This window comes from Sinocyclocheilus rhinocerous, unplaced genomic scaffold, assembly GCF_001515625.1.
Source record: "Sinocyclocheilus rhinocerous isolate Xijiao unplaced genomic scaffold, SAMN03320098_v1.1 scaffold1874, whole genome shotgun sequence".
In the NCBI taxonomy this organism is placed as follows: Eukaryota; Metazoa; Chordata; class Actinopteri; order Cypriniformes; family Cyprinidae; genus Sinocyclocheilus; species Sinocyclocheilus rhinocerous.
The window spans coordinates 1367960-1373927 of record NW_015626862.1 but is presented as its reverse complement, the minus strand read 5'-3'; the positions used below and the strand labels follow the sequence as shown (position 1 = coordinate 1373927).

General features: G+C 36.3%; 1 long non-coding RNA gene across 1 annotated transcript in view; it reads left to right on the top strand.

Moving 5' to 3' along the window:
- The window catches only part of LOC107716850 (uncharacterized), a 44309-nt gene extending 39979 nt beyond the window's left edge, over positions 1-4330 (top strand). The window contains exon 3 of the long non-coding RNA XR_001637259.1: positions 4199-4330. This is a non-coding gene — a long non-coding RNA (uncharacterized LOC107716850). The remainder of the gene's footprint in view (positions 1-4198) is intronic.
- Positions 4331-5968: the final 1638 nt, after the last annotated feature.

Sequence of the window (5968 nt, the reverse complement as noted above, 5' to 3'; positions counted from 1 at the left end):
TTGAGGTGAACGTGTGATTAGTGAAATGGCTGCTGGGAAATGTAGTCCGGAGTGACATGTGAAAGTCTGTGTAGTGAGAGAGTCATAAAAATGGAAGAGCGACCTCTGGTGGTAATTGGACGGAAGTCCATGAACCGGATTCATGACATAAGTGGATTTTTATGAAGTTTTGTGGCCCAAATTACACCCATATTACCATAATATAATTTGGAAGACTATTACAGGCTCAGCTACAGTCCTTTAGTCATAATCATAGAGCAGTTTAAGTAATCAGGTTGTGGTGAATGACGTTTAATAAAAGAAGGTAACATTTTTTATCCTTTCTCTGGGTTTCTTTCAACCTAGTAATGCTGGTCTCATCCACAGCACCAATCCATAAAAGCCCACCCTAAAAGCTAGCCGGATATTGATAGTGACTCAGCTGGGATTGCTCCTGCTGGCTAAATTGCAAACGTTCCATCATTGTAAAGTCCACAATATTATTGGAGTTGTATAAAGATTTGGCCATGCGACATGCTCTTTGGCAGCATATCCCTCTGAAATGAATGCGGCCCAATACTGTTGGATGTGTTCATGTGTAATTAGAGTTGACAGGGCTGCAACATCCCATATTAAAGTGCTGAGATAGGCAACCCAATGCATCACTGATTCCCACTCAAGGAAGGTACGCCGGACACCTGAATGGAGCCGCATCGCAGCACAGCTGCGGCCCTGCCTGCCGCACTTTCTTTGTTCAGATACCGTACCATCAATTAAAAACCCTGCATTGCAGACACTCTTCTGGCATTCATTCGTTTTCAGAGCTTTCTGCTAAAAGGCACCACTAAGAGTGTTACAATGAAAGTTCAAGCAATCTCTCTCAAGTTCACTGGCTGCTAGCAGAGCTTGCTGGCAGCTATCAATAGAAGCAGATGTGGAGGCCTCAGGATAGAAAATGTGCTGAAAAACACTAGGTAAATGTGTAGGATAATTACAGAGGTTGTGCAAACGGGCTTATTCGGTGGTAATGTGTAATGTCTGGGCTGATGGGTTAGCTATGTTTGTAAGGCAAACACTTAACAAATACGAATTGAAAGTTGAGTGAATTGCACTGTGGTTGTTTAGACTTACAACTCGAGTGTTAAAGGAATAAGTCACCTAAATATGACAATTCTGTCATTACACTGTAAAAAAATATTTTTTGAAGTAGTAAGTGAAGATTATTGGAGTGCATTTTACAAGAAAATACTATTTCAGTCTTTCAAATTAAAAATGTAATGTTTAGTTAAATGTGTAACTTGTAAATGTCGTAGTGAAAATAGTTTCAAAGTAAATCCAACACCTTTTTTTCAAGTGTATTTACCAAACTCATATTGTTCTGAACCCATATGCACCCATATGCATTTTTTTTTTCTTGTAGGAACACAGAAGTTGAACATTTGAACAACTGTAGTGCAGTTTTTGCCATAAAATTATAGTTAATACAAAAATGATTAAAAATTGCCTAAAGATTCATCATGAAAGTGGTCTGCAGGTTTACTTGTGTGCTTGGAATAAAGTGCAAGAGTCCAATGGACCACCTTTATGTTGCTTTTCTTTTTGTAGCTTTACAGCAACTGGTCACTTTGAGCTGTTGATTTACTGAAAGAGGTAGAAAAACAGAAAAAGTTAAAAAGAACAGCACTGTAAAAAAATTTCTAAATTGTAAATAAAATGATTTATTCGAGTATGTTTCTAAAGATTCATCATGAAAGTGGTCTGCAGGTTTACTTGTGTGCTTGGAATAAAGTGCAAGAGTCCAATGGACCACCTTTATGTTGCTTTTCTTTTTGTAGCTTTACAGCAACTGGTCACTTTGAGCTGTTGATTTATTGAAAGAGGTAGAAAAACAGAAAAAATAAAAAAGTAAAAAAACTGTAAAAAAAATTCTAAATTGTAAATAAAATGATTTATTCGAGTATGTTTTATAAGAAAATATTATTTAAGTTTTTCTACTTCAGAATTTCACATTTAATTCAATGTTTGTTGTAATTGCATTGTAATTATTACCAGCAATTTCTCAGAGAAAATTGTTTCTTGAGTAAATGACTTGAGAATTCTCATTTTAGAATGAACTATTCAGTTTTTGAGAGTTTTTCACCTCTTGTCTGCTCTGTGGATTGCTTCACATAAACAGCAACTTGCATCACTTGCAAACTTTGATCAAACAGTCTGTCGCAGAGCAACAAACAAACTGGGGGCAGGAAATTATCATCAATATCTGATGGCCTTCTGGAATGCAGGTTTTGAATGATTAAAACTGGCAGTGAGCTGCGAAAGCGCTGTGGTTTCCCTAACACAGCAGCAGCCATTGTGTGATGCCAAGACACTGTTTGTGTGGTGAACACGATTAATCTGTTGTGCATGTGTGAAAATAACTTTTAATTATGCTCCTTCATTGCGGTTTCAAACTTTACTGTCTGCACGTTTGGATAATTGCGTGTATTATTTTCAAAAAGGAGCATGTGGAATTCTGGCCCAAGTGGACGTTAAGCTTTAAAGTAAGCATTTTAATGCAAAATAATATAATCAGCACATTTTAATTGGCATTTGACAGCCCTGACATATAATAGATGGCAGTGTTTAATGCAGAGTTGTAAGAAAGCATGCAAAAATGTTGTTCCACATCCACAAGGGGGCACTGAAACACCCAGAGGGGCCAATCACTGGCTTATTAAAAAATGAATTGAACAGCCCTTCTGCAGGCTGTTATTGAACACCTCATTATTGGAGCTTATGTAATCAGCTGAGAATAATGCTCTCAGTGTTACACTTATTAAGACATACCGACAGGTAGCGTAAAGCAAGACTGCTACTGTTTGTTAACACTGGCTTTGTGGACTAATTACCTCTAATGTACTGTACCTCGCTGCAATCACGCATACCCATTGTTGCAGTGTGTGACAAATAGAGTTACTTGAGGTAATATACAAGCCTGCAGAATGGGTGTTCAAGGGCAAGGACAAAATAAATAAATAAATAAATACAGTTGTGATGTGTCTCTCCAGAAGTAACTTTTTTTTTGTAAATAAAAATTGTTATAGGCTTATATATAATATATATATATATATATATATATACACATATATATATATATATTGGATTAAAGCATCTTCTACATGAATAAATGTATATAATGTTTTGTAAATTTCTTTAGCCCTTAGCTGAACCCATTGCAACACAGAAAAACATCTATTTAGCGTGGCAACCATCTGCTCTCATGTCACAAATCTTACAAGAATTCCATCTCGGTGAACAAATGATTATATTGCGATTAAAACTGCTACAAAGTTACTTGAAATTTAGCTATGAGATGTAGTGAAACAACTGCACAAATTACCATATGGTGTTTTGCGGTGAAGTCGGCATTCAAAGCCACAGCGACTGTCATATCAGCCTTGTAAATCTGTGTAATAACAATTGTTTTATTTAAATGATACAATGCAGCTTTAACAGCCAGAGTTAAGCCTGTCAATGAGATTTTTCAGTGTTAGGCAGATGAAAATCCTATGATGGCATGCTGATGGAATAAGAGCAGATCAAATAAAACATTCAGGAGAACCCAAAATTCAACCTCACTAAAGCACAAAGCAGGAAAGTGCATCTGTCTGGTGTCCAATTTAAAGTGATAGAAGTCGGGGGCTCTGCAGTAGCTCATTAATTTTTAAAGGATCGATATCTTCCCATACAGCTGCTACAAATGCGCAGTCCTCCATAATTTCATATTTTTTAATGGTTCGCCCCAGTTTGCCCAATCTAGATTAAGATTTGAGAAAGCTATCAGATACAAACTGTGACACTTTCAGGCGGATAATTAAAATTTTGTGACATGAATTAAATAAAATAAAATCATAGATCTGAATCGAAGACAGCCCAAAGAGTTATAATGACTTTTAAGGGAACAAAGTATAAAAATTAATGCAAGAAAACAAAATACTATATATATGGCATGTTTAAAAAAAAGTAGTGTTTTTTTTTTGTTGTCAATTTTGTCATGTGTTGAGGTTAATGGCTTAAATTTCCACCGGATTTGTTTATAACAGTTTGCTTGCTTGGACATTGTGAAAACTTGGGCAAATGCGAGGACCAGACATGATGGCTGGAAAACTCAGATAAGTCATGCGGCATGGAACATTCACACAAACATAACACACTATCTCTAATTCTGTCGCTTTCCCAGGTACAAGTGAAATGAATCCAAGACTGAACTGGACCAGAGGACAAGCATGACAGGAAGGAGGGGTCTGCAATTTTGCCTGAAGTCATTACCTCCGGAAAACGGAAAGTAAATACATGCTACTGCCACTCAAGATTGCTGGGAAAATTAAAGCATACCATAAATATTGATACAGAGACTGATTGTGTGTGTATTTATTTGTGGGTGTGGGCTTGTGTTTGTGTTTAAGTCGACCATTAGAGATTGCACCAGCATTAAAAGTAGGCTATAGGCTACTATACTACTACACATTTATGCTTACATAAAGTGTGCATATATGCATAGGCGGAGCGTGTGTGGCCACGGGGGTATGGGGCAAAAATGCCACTAAATTGGACAAAAATGCGCCTGCACAAACAAATTAAATCTATTACGTCTGTTGCTAACAAAGTGAATATGAATAGACAGTGTCGATTGCAGCATAAAAATTAAGATCTGCTCATGTTGCTCCATATTTCATTTTAGGCGTTTTTACAGTGTTGCGCATTTTAACCAATCACACATGGTTCTGTTGAGCTTAGGAATGCAATGGCCAATCAGAAGCAATGTAAGTAAGAGATTTTTCAAGGTGTGTACAGCTTCAGGGATTATAAGGAATTTTTTTTTTTTTTTGAGAGTGCTTAAACTCGCCATAGATTAATGTTAGTGATAATGTCACTTTCTATATATAATTTATTAGCTGTTTGAATAACCGTGGAAAGGAAACGTTATATCAGGGGTAGGCAACTCAACAGGCGGCCCGCGGACCGCATCTGGCCCCTCTGCATTAATTTTGTGGCCCTCATGCTGAAGATTAATGTATTTTTATTACAATTTGCGCTCAAAATATTAGGCAGTTGATTTTTTTTATTAAATGTATACAATCGCAGTAAGCTGCTCGATCTCTGCAAGCGCTGTAACTAACGTGCAATTAAAAAGCGACACGCTGCACGCCCCAAACAACGTAAAAGATAAGCATTGTCCAACAAAAGAGGACATTTAATAACATGATTTTACTCCACAACATCAGTCGAGTGTTTGAAATAACTTTTGCGATCTGATGTGCGGTTTTTGTTACGAGGCAGATAATATATTCTATACGGTAATAAAGGCTATGTCGATAAGCATTAGATTATCAATATACTTTATTATTATGAAAATACCAGATATGGCTTGAATAACACAGCTAAGCCATATATTGTCGCGTCGTATGTTTACTGTCGTATATTGTTGGATATTTAAATAAATATCCAGATCGCGAACAGATTCAATCACCCACACAATCTTGTTCATAAATGACAGGATTCAGCTAAGTTATGTCTATTAAAGCCTTAATCACACTGTAACATTCAAATCTGCGTTCGTGCTGCCGCTGACCAGAGAGAGCATTTAAATTAAACATCTTTACAAAGTCTTTTGCATTGTTATTTCTGTGTTACAAACATTCAAATAATCACAGAAGTACTGGAATAAAAGTTTATAGTTCGGATATAAACTGCTGTCTACAGAAGCGATCGAAACAGAATAAATCACCTTTTTGAAAGTGACAATGCTTCAAATAAAGATTGTATCAATTACAACGTAATGCCAGCAGGTGGAGACAAGTGACTTAAAATAAGATTGGTTCAAAAAACGTTGATTCATTCAGGAATGAAACAAGTGAAGTCTTTATGAGCAAGTCATGAAGCTATGAATCAATTGTTTAACTTTTATCAATTTGTTGAATATTGTATTATATAAATAGACTGCAGCAAT